The sequence below is a fragment of the Brachyhypopomus gauderio genome, chromosome 2 (assembly GCF_052324685.1).
Source record: "Brachyhypopomus gauderio isolate BG-103 chromosome 2, BGAUD_0.2, whole genome shotgun sequence".
Lineage (NCBI taxonomy): Eukaryota > Metazoa > Chordata > Actinopteri > Gymnotiformes > Hypopomidae > Brachyhypopomus > Brachyhypopomus gauderio.
Window position 1 is genome coordinate 21969371 of NC_135212.1, and position 16580 is coordinate 21985950.

The following is a 16580-nucleotide window of genomic DNA, read 5'->3' on the forward strand; positions in this document are numbered from 1 at the left end:
GGGGGGGTAACGCTATAAACGCTGGTCTAGAGAGATGTGTGTGGTGTTGGGTGAGGGTGTTGGTCTGGAGGGATGTGTGTGGTGTTGGGTGAGGGTGTTGGTCTGGAGGGATGTGTGTGGTGTTGGGTGAGGGTGTTGGTCTAGACTCTAGAGGGATGTGTGTGGTGATATGTGAGGGTCTTCAGCTGGTGGGATGTGATGTTGGGTGAGGGTGTTGAGCTGGAGGGATGTGTGTGATGTTGGGTGAGGGTGTTGGTCTAGAAGGATGTGTGTGATGTTGGGTGAGGGTGCTGGTCTGGAGGGATATGAGTGGTGTTGGGCTGGAGAGATACAGTAGAAGGTACGAAGCAGCAAGGCTCAGCAGCAGTGACCACACCACTGCACACCTCTCCGGCTGTCCCCTTTGCCTCCAGATGTCACCCTTAGCAGAACGTACATCACTGCAGTCTTCATGCAGCCTTTTACTTGCCATAACAATGCTGCTGTACACTGACTCTCTCCTCTGCAAAAATGCTGAATATTTTAGCAATCACCATCATTCAGCCAGATTTGTATCTAAATAATTTCATCGTCGTGGGTCATTGGTGATTACCAAACGATGATCGCTGATTGCATCACACGAGTGAACGTGCAGCGGTCGAGGGCGACTCCATGGATGCGCTGGTGTTTCATCGGCGTGCACCTCGGCGTGGCTGATTGGTGGTCTGTCCTGCTTTTGGTGCGTTTTCCTGTCTGCTGGCTCTGCAGGAGGCGTAAAGGGGGAGTGCCCGCCGTTCTCTCTCCAGCCCAGCCTGCTCAGGAGCATCGAGCAATGATGTAATGTTCCTGGCTGCTTCAGAATGAGCAACCCCCCTCCCCACGGCTGCTTCTCCTCTCTCCCTCTCTCTCACTCTCTCTCTTTATTCTCTCTGCTTCTTGATATCTCTCTCTCTCTTTCTCTCTCTCTCTCTCTCTCTCTTGCTCTCTTGCCCCTACCCCTCCCATCCCCTGCTGGTGCTGCTGATCGTAGTGGCTGCCGACTGCCGGAGTACACTCCTTCCGTGCGGTGTTAGCTGCAGCCCCGGTCTCGTGGGATCCCTGCGGAGTTGACGTGCCTCTTCTCCTTGCCGCGTGACGAGCGGGACTGCTGCCGGCCAGAGGAGAGACCCCCGCGTTCGGCGGCCGAGGTAATTACTCACGCGTGTGCACAAAAGGCGTGTGCTGCGGATGGCACGAGGAAGGGATCGTTCTGGGGAGGGGTGAGCAGAAAGGGACAGGGCAGGAGTTAGGGTCCAGAGGTCTGGAGCACAACGGAAAAGAATAGGGGAGCCTGGGGGAAACACAAGCGCTGCCGTCACCATAGCGGCAGGTGCCATGGCGATAGATTGAATTTGGTTCCCTGTGGCTGCTGCTATCTTCCTTGTGTCTTATTCTGACTCTCTCTCTCTCTTTCTCTTCGTTTTCTCTCTCTTCTTTTTCTCTCTGTCCTTCTCTCTGGTGTGCTGCCTGTAGTAAGGTGCTGGTTACCATGGTTAGCGAGGGATGAATTCCTGTGCTGGCTACCAGCTTGTTCAGCAAGTCTCCTAAAAAGAAGACCCTTCAGAAAAGGAGATTCCCCCTGTGATCGGAGTCCTTTCTACAGCTTGACAGTAAGAATTTCTTCCCATTTCTGTGCTGGATGGATGTGCAGATAAACTTGTTGCAAAGGTTTTTTTCTTCTTCTTCTTCTTCCTGTCTGTTACTGCTACGTTCATCTTTTTGGTTGTTCTTTTTCCTTTATGGAGTGTCTGAGCTGCTCTCTGAGTGGATGGAGGTGTAGATGTCTAGATTGATTTCCGTGCCTGCCGGGTGGGGGTGGGTACGAGACAGCAGCTGCTCCGCCTGCATGGCCAGTGTTCCGCCGTTCCGATGCGTTAGCCGCCTGTGCATCCGCTCCTGCCCGCCACCTTCACGCCGGTTAATAACGTTTTTGAAAGCTTTGAACCGTCGTTGCATTTCTGTAATAGCTACATGCACATAATGAATTTGCTGATAGGTGCTTCCAACCATCGAAGTGTTAATCTTATTTAATCCCACTTGTTTGGATTGGAGGAACTGCCCTTTATTCTCTGGAGGTTGTCCTCTGTAAAGTCTGTCATAATTTGTCTGTTGCAGTGTTAATATTTAATATGTCTTGTCTGCTGCTGTGTGTAGATGTGGTCATAACTAATTTATGTATAGGATTCCCCTCTTATTTCGGGGAAGGAAAATGCATGCACCCTATGCACCAATTTCACAAAATGAATAACATCAGCAAATAAGAGGGATAAATACACCTAGCACTTGTAAGAATGGGCGTGCTATAGGTTGTGCAGTCATCCCCGTCAAAATTATTTAGTCGTTTTAGGAGGCCAGTGTAAATTTCCACTGATCCGATCACTTAATCACTGACCTGGTCAATCTGATAATTAGCCTGGAACATTTATGAGGAGCAATCTAATAAAAGAGGGCAGATTCCACTGGCTCACATCATGTGGATACATTTGTGGGGAAATTTAAAAGCTGCAGACTTCAGTAAGATGGCTTGCTGTGATTGGTGGAATGAGACCACATGGGCTTGTCAGGGATCAATTTATGACATCCCAGTAGGGAGGAGGTTGTGTTTACTCTGCCTAAATGTCGCGGCCGGCTCATGCAGTCACCATGCTTTATGTACATAGGCAACACTGTTAATATTCCATTATATTATCAAATGCACCAGGAGATTGAGTTTTTGGTATCTAAAAGAGGCAACCTAATTTGAATCGTTCTGTATAAGATAAGGAGAGAGCTTTTGTCCCAGTGACCTTCAAGAACACAAACCAATAGTAGAGAAATGAAATGGGCGAGTGCCTGAGGGTCTCTGAAGACCAGCTTGTGTAGTGCCAAAAAAGGCAGTTTTCTCACGAGGTGTTTTCTTTATTGATTCCTCCCCTGGCTGTAATTAAAGCACGAGGACAGATTGTCAGTTCTGTCTCATTACTGTGTCATCTTGCAAACCCCTCCACCTTTCCCTCATAGGGGATGATAGCACTGGCCCTCAGAGGCTAAACTACATTTCCCAGTTCTCCTCGTTGAGGTTCAAATGACAACTGTTAGGAGTGGCATGTCACTCCTCCACAGTATAACTTTGTGGCAGTAGGTCTTCTTCAACCTGTGGTAGCGATATAATAGGGACAATCAGACAAGCTTGTCCAATTACAGAGAGAGAAGGGAGAGGGGACCATCCTTAGAGACTTTATAGCAGGGTTCTGTGTCCTCTTAACAAAGTGGGGAGAGACAGTACACAGAATCACTGCCTCATGTCTTTGTAACTGCTACTCATCAGGCTAGCTATATAACGTGTGTGTGTGTGTGTGTGTGTCTGTATGTGTGTGTGTCTGTGTGTGTCTGTGTGTGTAAGCGTGTATGTGAGTCTTCTTGTTTTACTAAACCCCTCTTAAATGCACACACACACACACACACACACACACACACACACACACACACACACACACACACACACACACACAAATAATAAATAAAGTAAAGAGGCCAAATGGTTCTGATATGACAGCAACATTGAACAAACCTCTTTGGGGGGGACGTTAGTCTCTGTTCCCTCCACTGCTGGCGTTATCTGCACTAACCAGTGCATGTGAGGCAGGCTAATCAAAGATTGCAGGACTCACATGCAGTGTTGGGAACGTTACTTTAAAAAAGTAATTAGTTATAGTTACTCACTACTTGTTCATAAAAGTAACTGAGTTAGTAACTGAATTACTCTATAATAAAAGTAACTCGTTACCAGGGAAAGTAAATATTTGCATTACAGTTTAAAATATGCCAATGAATAAGGATTTTTTGAAAAAGCAGTTTTCACAGTCATTTGAAATGAGTAGATCAGAAAGGTTTTTAACTTTTGATATTTATTGCACCACGGACGTAATTTGGGGTTAGGGTTTTTCAAAAGCCGGTTTTGGTCCCCTGCAGTTTTATGGTTAAAAACAAATATTTAAATAGCGATAAATCCATGTCCCGCCCCCCCCCCCCCCCCCCACACACACACACACTTTTTCAAAAGCTGGTTTTGGTGCCCTGCAGTTTTTACGGTTAAAAACAAATATTTTAATAGCGACAAATCAAGCGCTAGGACCACGCAGAAAACGACCGCTCCGAATTCTCACGCTGACTCCGATTGGCTACCATAACGCTGCCTTAGCCAATCGCTTACTGACTTGATAAGTTAAACATGTGTTACACCGAGAACTGTGACTTATTACTCCTCACTAGCCTGGGCAGCGGTCCGCTCGCATTACTGTTAGTATATCAATATATAGGCTCTGTTCGAAATAGCCTACTACATGGTGGATACTGCATACTGGACTCAGTATATACTGGATACTGCATACTGGTCCTCATAGTAGTATGCAGTACAGTTTCCAGTATGCGACAAAAGCAAAGCATACTACGGGGTCACGTGAATGTAGCGTTGCATGATGGAATGCAGTACACCACGAAGATAGCTCTGTTCACGTACTGGAATATTTTGCGGAAGTAGTAGGTCATCCGGGTATGTTTTGTGTACTGGAAAATTTCATTTTGGTCACATACTGCATACAGCATACTGATTTGGGGCTCGATCAGTACGCCAGTAGTATGTAGTAGGCTATTTCGAACAGAGCCATAGTAACGCACCGCTTTTAATGACCAGTAACGTCACGTCAACGGCGTTGTAATGACAGGAAAAGTAATTAATTATATTATCCCGTTACTGACAAAATGAAGCCGTTACCTAACGCCGTTATTTTTAATGGCGTTATTCGCAACACTGCTCACATGGTACACTAACTAGCAGAAGAAGTTATTTTAGATTAGGGTGAGACAGACTTTCAAGAGCTTGAGCTTGAGACTCATGATTGGAGTGGTGATAAGACAGACCATTTGACTTTTTCTTTGTTCGGCAAAATATCAACTACCACAGATATAAAGATGGGATTTCCCCTGTTGCAAATGTGCTGTACTTAAAATAAAAGATGCTTTTCAGATCTCAAAATATCCCTGGCACTGTTCTCTCTTCTGCTAGCAACACCTTATTATACATTATTGTGTCTGAAGTTTAGAAGTTATACTATATGTTAATAATTGTAACTACTTCACAGTTATTAAACATAACGAGGTCGATATTTTGCATACCTAGCTTTCATAAAAATGCTTTTGGCATAGGTTTCCTTCTATACAGGTAATAATAAGAACAGGTATTGACTCACTGTAAATTTTGGTTCATGACCTATACAGGTCTGTAATTCCCACTTGAGTTGAAATAAAACAGGTGCTCCTTTTACAAGCTCAGCAGCCCTAGAGGTGAAAAAAATGCCTTCCTACATTTTTTTTCTCAGAAGATGCCCCAGTAATTGAAGTCTCCTTTTTGGTAGGAGTTTTTTTTTTTGGTTTTGCCTCAGACTAGTGTCAGAGGATCCAGGACTAAGAGGCAAAGAACCAGTTTGTTATTTTAATTTTATTAGTCAGAGGTAATTAGTTTTTTATTGGATGGTCTCCAGAGATCTGGATACAATGAAAGACCTCTGGTAGGTCTGGCAACCAGTAGGTCTGGCAGCCAGAGTCAATGTGTCAGATTTTGCTTTTTTTTTGGGTGGAGGTAGAGTGAGCACACAGCAGAATTCTACTATAAATGTCTCACCTATTGGAGCAAACCCCAGTGTAAGAAACCACAAAAGAATTCACATACTCCAAATTCATGGGATAAAAGAATAACTGACCTTGATTTTTGCTGAATCTGAATAAGTTGTGATATTTTCTCAGCTGAAATGAGGGTGACTATCAGCAATATCTTCTGTAGTATCACATAGCTGGTAATAAAATAGGAAAGATTAAACCTGACACCGGTATTGTCTAGTTAATTATCTTTACCCTCCTTGTCAGCAGGGGGGAGTAGGAGATGGGCAGATGACAAATGATCTCCAGCACTCTGGTGGGGGGATTGCCGGAGCATGCACATGAAAGGAAGCCACTGTTCCTTTGATATGGGCACATAGAGGAACCTGAGGAGCACTCTGGGCTTTTTTTCTCTACACCGGGTGCCAATGGCGTGCTAAGCTCCGCACACCTATTCTCTCCCTCATTGTGGAGAAGACGTTGTGTTCCAGCTCAAGGCAGTTCAAGAACCTTCCAAATTTTGGGCCTAAAAACAGTTAGTTGCTTTATTCTGGTTGTACCCTGTGATAGACAACATCAGTATCCATCCGCCCCACCTGTAGGAGTCACTTTCCCCAGCCTCCCTATCTTACGCAGGAAATAGGAACTGTGCTTTGGATGGGATCATAAACATTTTTATTTCACGTTTTTCTCACTTTTAAATAACATTTTTGTAGGTTAATTGTTATTTATCCCTAAGATAGCTAAATGATTTCTTTAAACAGTTTATGTTTGGGGGGTTTATCAGTTTTGGAGTTCACCAGTTTTGGGATTTACTTGTTTTGGGGTTTGCCCATTTCGGGATTTACCCTTTTGGGTGTTTACAAGTTTGGGGATTTACCAGTTTTGGCCTTTATCCAATTTCCAGATTTGCATTTTATAATAAAACCTGTAAATATATTGGGTTCTTTTTAATTTGGTCAAATCCACACCTGCATCTCAGATAGTGCTTTTGAGTTTTTCTCAGATCATGCTCTACTCTTGTATCTCTGATTCATTTATTACAGCTTCACTCTCTGGGCACCCTTGTTTAACACTTTATGTAGTCCCCATGTGGAGAGACAAGTGCAGCAGATGTAAATCTAGACTCAACTTTTAGACATAAACATCCTAATAATGGAACTACATACCACTGACCAAGAAACAGGAAGGTTGTCTCCTGGTCCCCTGAACTGTATGGTGAACCATGAACCATGGTTACTGCATGGTTCACCCAATACAAATAAAAATACTCTTTAAACCTGACATCCTGTATTTTACCCTCTTATTGTTTCAAAGTAAACTTGTGACACTGTCCAGTTACTTTTGGACTGCATGGTGGATTGAGTTGTCCAGACTAGGCTGTGTGGCTGCACAAAGCTCAGAGCTGATGAATCATCTTAATGTAATGGGTTGAAGCAAACACAAATACATTTTGTGGGGACGTGTGTGTATTCCTTTCACCGAGCCACCTCTGAATTGGGACTGAACATACATTTTATGCTGCATGCAAACAGAAATTACTAATGAATTGTAACATCAAATGCGGAGTCTACCCAAATTGGTTTGGCCCTCCCTACTTGCCAACCGTAGCAGAATTTCAGTAATGTTCCCTAACAAAAAGACACTGCTGTATACCTGAAAAATGAATGATCCATCAAGGAAGAAAGACCCAGACAGAAATCTGTAGCTCTATAGCTGAATCACCACAGACTGAGATATGATAGCAGACTGAAATTCGTAAAGATGCTGTGTAATGCTATGAGTGCTGTGGAACTGTTGTGTAAGCACAGCAGGTTGATATATATCACAACATAAAAAAAGTCAGATACACTGACACATGGTTACCTAAAAGACACCCACCTGAGATTAATACCCTTCTAATGATATATTTAAATGCAAATAGCCTACCTCAACTAATAAAATGAGGAAAAAAAAAAGTTATTTTTAAATTTCAAGACAAAGAAAATAGCCTGTACGAACACACAGCTATTTCTCCTCAATGACAAGGAAAACATTGTCTACCTGAATTCGGGGCCAGGCCGCTGAGAGCTATTAATGCTGACATTAAAGCCAGGTGCACTGGGCCTGCGTTTGCAGCTCAACACACTTGCAGTGGGGCCTGGAGATGACTCACTGAGATTAAAGCAAGCCCAAGATGACAAGTGTGAGCTCTCCAGCCAGCGAGGAGATCATCTGGTCCTGTGGATATGTGCCTGTCTAAGTGCTGCAGATGCATACCAGCGCCGCTGTTTGTGGAGCTAACTCAGCCTGTTTGCATGTTGCACGAGAATCTGTGCCTCTGTGGCTAAAAAAGCACATCAGTACAGTGCACTCAGAGTGTAGTGTACTCTGAGTGTGCTCTTGAGTGTACAGTGTACCCTGAGTGTACTCTGAGTGTACAGTGTACTCTGAGTGTACTCTGAGTAATCTGATTGTAATCTGAATGTAATCTGATTGTATAGTGTACTCTGAGTCTTTTTGCACTGCACAGATCTTAAGAATCTTAACTGTTATTAAAAGAAGACAAAATGCTGGACTTAACACACCGGACTTGACATGGCATAGGTGATGAAGTCTTCACTTAGGGCGTGTTTAAGCTGCGAGTTTAGCATGACCTGATACCAGATCAAATATAGTTATATAGACAGGGAGTCTCCTGTTGCCTGCTCCATTAGGATGTCAGTCAAACATACGCATGGTCCAGGTTCCACCAGTCTCTCCAGGACTAGGTGAAATAAACTTCATGTTGGTGACTCAGTATGCACTGGTTTTAGCTCAATGTGCTACTGTGTCAGTCTGTTCTGACAGCTGTGTCAGCTCTCAATAAAATGTTTTACTTGTGTAGTTTATTTTGCTTTACATTTTTTTACAGGGGCCTGGTTGCAATGCACATTGTAATCTATAGAGGTCAGAGTGAGCACTTTACCTGTGACAGCACTTGTGAACTTGCACACATTCACTACTCTGGTGAGTTCAACTCACCAAGGCACATCATGATGTCTGGGTGCCTTTAAAATTTGATGTAATGTGAAAATGCCTCCTTGACCAATGAAACCCCCCAGAAGCAGATAAATAATCTTTGAATAATCTGAGCAACACTAATCCATGTTTTGATTTGGGGGATTACACGCCCCCAATAGTGTGAAAAATACAGCAAGTTCCCCTCTGGTATGCACCCACAGAATAGACTGCCACTAAGAGAGAAGTGAGAGGGTTTTGTAAAAGCTGTCTAGAAAACACTCGAGCCAAACCAGTCCACTTACAACGTCCAAGACCAATAAAACCCACATTTAAGGACAGAGGATAGGGTAGAATTTTTGGAGGTCAAACCTTAGTTTGTAGTGTGTGTGTGTGTGTGTGTGTGTGTGTGTGTGTGCTTTGCAGAATCCAGGCAGTCGGGTATCTGAGGGTTAAGATTTGGGATGAAACAAGCCAGTTTGCCTATTGTCCTGCTAAACAGCACGAGACTCGAGCCAGAGGATGACTGTCTGCTGTTTGTTTGCTCAGCTAATGTGTGATATAAACAGTCTTAGCCCTCCATGCTGTCATGTTTTATCATGGCTGATAATGAATGTATATAAACTGACCCATGCATTTCTCCTGCAGGCTTTGTGGTGCAGGCTGTCTACTGCACTCCAGATTTTAAACAGTATCACTTTGTGTAGCTCTATGATGCATTTAGAAAGAAATTCTTCTTTCTTTTTAATTTCTTTGATTGACTATAAGTAAGATGGAAAACAACAGAAATGCTACTCCTGTAAACCTTTTAAAATGGTTGCTAATCTGCTAGGGTTCAACAAATGGAGTTCTATAGCTTTTATTGAACTGCTGCGAAAAGGAAGTGTTGAAGCAATAATCTGTCTGTCTATCCATCTATCTATGTAATAGGCTGGAGTTGTCATGTGAGTAACACAACAGCGAAGCAGAGTTCAATGTTCAGATCAGGTCAGTCTTGGATAAGCCAAACCTTTCCTAAGTGGCACCAGTGGTTCTGGTGCCTTCGTCATGTGACCCGGTGGAATCTCAGGCTTGCTAGATTCCCAGCGATGGCTGGAGAAGCATTCCAGAGACGGACACCCCCATGCTCTTCTTCATCCTGACTGCTTAGCGTTGCCCCCTTCATATGTAATTAGGCACATTCTTGTCAGTGCTGCGGGTTCCCCTCTGATGCAGCGTCTCTCAGCCTCCTCTCACGGCCATCGTGACAGTTCCTTTTGTCCCGCGATTTGTTACTGAGATCTTTCTGCTCTATTGACGTGAACCCGATTCAGATTTGACAGCCTAGACGCTTTTTTAATTTGCCGTTGGCCCTCATAAGAAACCAGAGAGAGTGCTTGCTGATGGCAGGGTACCCAATTCCTCTTCGTTCTCAAACCCTGAATTCTCCCAGCTGAGAGCGTGGTACGACAGTCATGAATCCAGTTTCCGATTTGCTGGAAGGTACTTGTCACACACCCAGGGATAACATTCATTAGTACTGTTTCATTATGAGCCAAGTTCAAGCTGTGAGCATAGACCACTGGGAGTATGCAGTTTCAACAGGACACACAAGGTCCTTTTCAGCATATGAAACTGCATCTTGGCCCTATCAGGAGGGTCTGGGAGGGCTAGCTGTTGCTCACACTACAGCAAGGATGGCAGTTTTGTTCTTGGCAGCCTTCAAGTTTTATTCGAAAGCCACAGCCATGGATCTGTGAATGCACACAATGGTGGTGTCACTTCATCAAGTGCAAGTGAAAATTCAGAGAGCTCTTCTTTCTTTCTTTCTTTCTTTCTTTCTTTCTTTTTGCTGTTGCTATTGATTTCATTTTCCTCTGCATTACAGGGAGAATTGAAAGCAAAGCTGAGTTATAGTCCTGAATGGTATTTCCTCACCCTATACAGGTTAAGTCTAATTCCAACCTAACTAAGTTAACTCTAGTCACCAAATGCTAAGACAAAAGGCAAAAAACTAAATGCGCCATCTGGTAATCTGCTATTCAGCTCTCTATGTCTTAGAATCTTTAAACCACCAAAGGAATAGTTGCTTTCACCCTTCTCCCCCCCCCCTTTCTCCTCCTCTTTCAACCCCCTTTCCTGGCCGCGTGTTAGGGGCGGGGCAACAGATTACACCAGAGGCACTACACCAGTGTGTCAGAGACTCTACCCTCTCCCTCGCTCACGTATACACGCACGCACTAACGCAGAGCACGCGCAGGAGAAAGAGATCTACTCGTCTCCACATTTCAGAACGCAGCTCAGCGGTTTGGCTGGCTGGATACTCCACTCCACTCTACTATACAGGCATCCTCCTCCTACATTAAAGGAATTTATTACACTTTGGTTTCTTCTTCAACAAAAAGGCGAATATTTTGTTCACTCATTTCCCTCCTGTGGAACCCTGAGGAAGCCCCGAACAGAGTGAGTACTCAAGAGCTGACTAGTCCTTCATTAACTGACAGCTGTAAACTAGAAAGGCAAAGTTCGTGAACAAACTTTATGTTGGCTTGACAAAGCAGCTAAAAAGGCTGTTTTGAATGTTTGATTATCTAATGTTAAAGGTTGTTTTAATGTTATTAATGTTAAAATGATGTTAAAGGTTGTTTAAATGTTGATAACCTGCTAAATAATGTTGAAGGTTGTTTTAATGTTATCAATGTTAAATGATGTTAAAGGTTGTTTAAATGTTGACATCCTGCTAAATGATGTTGAAGGTTGTTTAAATGTTGATTATCTGCTAAATGATGTTAAAGGTTGTTTAAATGTTGATAACTTGCTAAAGAATGTTAAAGGTTGTTTAAATGTTGATAAACCTGTTAAATAATGTTAAAGGTTGTTTAAATGTTATCACTGCTGCCCATCTGCCCCTCTGCTCCATCTGCCCCCCTGCCCCATCTGCTCCATCTGCCCCTTTGCCCCATCAGCCCCTCTGCCCCATCAGCCCCTCTGCCCCTTCACCCTATCTGCCCCTCTGCTCCATTTGCCCCTCTGCTCCATCTGCCCCCCTGCCCCATCTGCCCCTCTGCCCCATCTGCACCTTTGCCCCATCAGCCCCTTTGCCCCATCAGCCCCTCTGCTCCATCTGCCCCTCTGCTCCATCTGCCCCTTCGCCCCTCTGCTCCATCTCCCCCTCTGCTCCATCTGCTCTATCTGCCCCATTTGCCCCTCACCCTCATCTGCCCCTCTGCCCCCTCTACTCCATCTGCCCCCTCTGCTCCATCTGCCCCTTCGCCCCTCTGCCCCAGCTGCCCCTCTGCACCTCTGCTCCATCTGCCCCTTCGCCCCTCTGCCCCATCTGCCCCTCTGCTCCATCTGCCCCTTCGCCCCTCGGCTCCTTCTGCCCCTCGGCTCCTTCTGCCCCTCTGCTCCATCTGCCCCTTTGCCCCATCTGCCCCTCTGCTCCATCTGCCCCTCTGCTCCATCTGCCCCTTCGCCCCTCTGCTCCATCTCCCCCTCTGCTCCATCTGCTCTATCTGCCCCATTTGCCCCTCACCCTCATCTGCCCCTCTGCTCCATCTGCCCCCTCTGCTCCATCTGCCCCCTCTACTCCATCTGCCCCATCTGCATGTATGTATGTGTGTGTGTCTGTGTGGTGTATATGTGTTTGACTGTGTGGAGTGGGTATGAGAGAGATGCAGGTGTGTGCGCGTGCGTGTGTGGGGGAGGGGGAGAGACATTCAAAAATAACTGCCACTCTGTGTGGGGAAGCCTTGTTTTATGTGATTTGCACCCTCCGAACAAACGGTCGTAGTTCGGGACCCATTTAACTTATCGCTTCACCGAAGAGATTGTGTGAGAGAGGACCCCTTGCTGATGATTTTGATATATTTTGGTGTGGTTTGACCCTAAAATGACTGATTTATGGCAAGTTAAAAACACACAAAAATCTCAACAAAGCTGATTCTGATTCTCATACATTTATATGGGGGCCAATGGGGCAGTTTTCTGTGTCTGGTGCCAAACAAATGCTCATAACTCTAAAATTAATTCATCAAATGATTAGATATCTCGGCGTGCCAGAGAGGACAAGTTTCTCTCCCATTTAAAATTTAAATGGAGCTTCTAGGTGAACGTTTCAGGATTTTACAGCAGTTTATCCAGGAGATTTTTGATGATTTTTCATGACAGCACATTCTAACTGGGGACATTTCTGAACAGGCCGCCATTCACTCCCTATGGGGGTAATGTCCACTTTGAGGACTTGTCCTGAGGACACCGTATGTCCCACATGTCCCAAAAGCACAAGCACACTTCTTACCAATGAGATCTGCGAACCTGCAAATTTTCAAGGTTCTAGCTCAAAAACTGTGACCTGTGAAAATGACCGAAAATAGGAATGGAAGAAGTACAATATAATACTAGAAAGGCAAAGTTCGTGGAACAAACTTTATGTTGGCTTGACAAAGCAGCTAAAAAGGCTGTTTGGAATGTTGATGACCTAATGTTAAAGGTTGTTTTAATGTTATTAATGTTAAAATGATGTTAAAGGTTGTTTAAATGTTGATAACCTGCTAAATAATGTTAAAGGTTGTTTAAATGTTGATAACCTGCTAAATAATGTTAAAGGTTGTTTTAATGTTGACATCTTGCTAAATGATGATGAAGGCTGTTTAAATGTTGATAACCTGCTAAATGATGTTAAAGGTTGTTTTAATGTTGATAACTTGCTAAAGAATGTTAAAGGTTGTTTAAATGTTGATAAACCTGTTAAATAATGTTAAAGGTTGTTTAAATGTTATCACTGCTGCCCATCAGCCCCTCTGCCCCATCAGCCCCTCTGCTCCATCTGCACCTCTGCTCCATCTGCTCCATTGACCTAATGTTAAAGGCTGTTGTTAAATGATGTTGAAGGCTGTTTAAATGTTGATAATCTGCTAAATGATATTAAAGGTTGTTTAAATGTTGATAACCTGCTAAATAATGTTAAAGGTTGTTTAAATGTTGATAACCTGCTAAATAATGTTAAAGGTTGTTTTAATGTTATCACTGTTAAATGATGTTAAAGATTGTTTGAATGTTGACATCCTGCTAAATGATGTTGAAGGCTGTTTAAATGTTGATAACCTGCTAAATGATGTTAAAGGTTGTTTAAATGTTGACATCCTGCTAAATGATGTTGAAGGCAGTTTAAATGTTGAAAACCTGCTAAATGATGTTAAAGGTTGTTTAAATGTTGATAACCTGCTAAATAATGTTAAAGGTTGTTTTAATGTTATCAATGTTAAATGATGTTAAAGGTTGTTTAAATGTTGACATCCTGCTAAATGATGTTGAAGGCTGTGTGTGTCTGTGTGGAGTGGGTATGAGGAACATGTTTGTATGTGGACGTGCGTGTGTGGGGGGAGGAGGAGAGACATTCAAAATAACTGTCACTATCTCTGCTTGTTTAATGTGATTTGCACCCTCCGAACAAACGGTTGTAGTTCGGGACCTGTTTAACTTATTGCTTAACCGAAAATATTGTATGAGAGAGGACCCCTGGCTGATCATTTTGATGTAATTTGTGTGTTGTTTGACCCAATATTGTCTGATTTATGACAAGTTAAAAACAGAGGCAAATTGTGAAAAATCCCTTAACTGACACACTGTCTCTGCCACTCTAGAATGTGATTTGCACCCTCCGAACAAACGGTTGTAGTTCGGGACCTGTTTAACTTATTGCTTAACTGAAGATATTGTATGAGAGAGGACCCCTGGCGGATCATTTTGATGTAACTTCTGTGTTGTTTGACCCAATATTGTCTGATTTATGACAAGTTAAATATAGAGGCAAATTGTGAAAATCCAATTCTGATGTTGAGAAATTAACATGGGAGTTAATGGGGCAGTTTTTTGTGTCTAATGCCAAACAAATGCTCATAACTCTAAAAGTAATTGATCAAATGATTAGATATCTTGGTTTAACAGAAAGGACAAGTTTCTCTCCCATTTAAAATTTAAATGGAGTTTCTAGATGAAAGTGGAAAGAATTTACAGCTGTTTATCCAGAAGATTTTTGATGATTTTTCATGACTGCACACTCTAACTGGGGACGTTTCTGAACATTCCGCCATTCATTCCCTATGGGGAAATGTCCACTTTGAGGACTTGTCCTGCGGACACCGTATGTCCAATATGTCCCAAAAGCACAAGCACACTATTCCCGTATGAGATCTGCGATCCTGCCAAATTTCAAGGTTCTAGCTAAAAAACTGTGACCTGTGAAAAGTGTCGAAAAATGGAATAGAATAATAATAATAATAATAATAACTAGAAAGGCAAAGTTCGTGAACAAACTTTATGTTGGCTTGACAAAGCAGCTAAAAGGCTGTTTCGAATGTTGATGACCTAATGTTAAAAGGTTGTTTTTATGTTATTAATGTTAAAATCATGTTAAAGGTTGTTTAAATGTTGATAACCTGCTAAATAATGTTGAAGGTTGTTTTAATGTTATCAATGTTAAATGATGTTAAAAGTTGTTTAAATGTTGACATCCTGCTAAATGATGTTGAAGGTTGTTTAAATGTTGATTTTCTGCTAAATGATGTTAAAGGTTGTTTAAATGTTGATAACTTGCTAAAGAATGTTAAAGGTTGTTTAAATGTTGATAAACCTGTTAAATAATGTTAAAGGTTGTTTAAATGTTATCACTGCTGCCCATCTGCCCCTCTGCTCCATTTGCCCCTCTGCTCCATCTGCCCCCCTGCCCCATCTGCCCCTTCACCCCTCTGCCCCATTTGCCCCTCTGCTCCATCTGCCCCTCTGCTCCATCTGCCCCCTCTACTCCATCTGCCCCTTCGCCCCTCTGCCCCAGCTGCCCCTCTGCTCCATCTGCCCCTCTGCTCCATCTGCTCCATTGACCTAATGTTAAAGGTTGTTTTGTTATTAATGTTAAAATGATGTTAAAGGTTGTTTAAATGTTGATAACCTGCTAAATAATGTTAAAGGTTGTTTAAATGTTGATAACCTGCTAAATGATGTTAAAGGTTGTTGTAATGTTGATAACTTGCTAAAGAATGTTAAAGGTTGTTTAAATGTTGATAAACCTGTTAAATAATGTTAAAGGTTGTTTAAATGTTATCACTGCTGCCCATCTGCCCCTCTGCTCCATTTGCCCCTCTGCTCCATCTGCCCCCCTGCCCCATCTGCCCCTGTGCTCCATCTGCCCTTTTGCCCCATCAGCCCCTCTGCTCCATCTGCCCCTTCACCCTTCTGCCCTATCTGCCCCTCTGCTCCATCTGCCCCTCTGCCCCATCTGCACCTCTGCTCCATCTGCCCATTCGCCCCTCTGCTCCATCTCCCCCTCGGCTCCTTCTGCCCCTCTGCTCCATCTGCCCCTTTGCCCCATCAGCCCCTCTGCTCCATCTGCCCCTCTGCTCCATCTGCCCCTTCGCCCCTCTGCTCCATCTCCCCCTCTGCTCCATCTGCTCTATCTGCCCCATTTGCCCCTCACCCTCATCTGCCCCTCTGCTCCATCTGCCCCCTCTACTCCATCTGCCCCCTCTACTCCATCTGCCCCATCTGCATGTATGTATGTGTGTGTGTCTGTGTGGTGTATATGTGTTTGACTGTGTGGAGTGGGTATGAGAGAGATGCAGGTGTGTGCGCGTGCGTGTGTGGGGGAGGGGGAGAGACATTCAAAAATAACTGCCACTCTGTGTGGGGAAGCCTTGTTTTATGTGATTTGCACCCTCCGAACAAACGGTCGTAGTTCGGGACCCATTTAACTTATGGTTTCACCGAAGAGATTGTGTGAGAGAGGACCCCTTGCAGATGATTTTGATATATTTTTGTGTGGTTTGACCCCAAAATGACTGACTTATGACAAGTTAAAAACACACAAAAATCTCAACAAAGCTGATTCTGATTCTCATACATTTATATGGGGGCCAATGGGGCAGTTTTCTGTGTCTGGTGCCAAACAAATGCTCATAACTCTAAAACTAATT

The 16580-nt window shown here is 43.6% G+C and overlaps 1 protein-coding gene across 6 annotated transcripts in view; it reads left to right on the forward strand.

Annotated features, from left to right (window-relative positions):
- Nucleotides 1–830: 830 nt before the first annotated feature.
- sema4ba (sema domain, immunoglobulin domain (Ig), transmembrane domain (TM) and short cytoplasmic domain, (semaphorin) 4Ba) overlaps nt 831–16580 on the forward strand; it is a 68074-nt gene continuing 52324 nt past the window's right edge. The window contains exons 1-4 of one of the 6 annotated variants that reach the window (XM_076991112.1): nt 831–1166; nt 1492–1628; nt 8546–8640; nt 9058–11073. The gene's annotated coding sequence lies outside the window, so the exon portion shown is untranslated. Of the gene's footprint in view, nt 1167–1491; nt 1629–5919; nt 11074–16580 lie in introns of all 6 variants that reach the window. The other 5 variants (XM_076991109.1, XM_076991110.1, XM_076991111.1 and 2 more) reach the window with 5 other exon arrangements.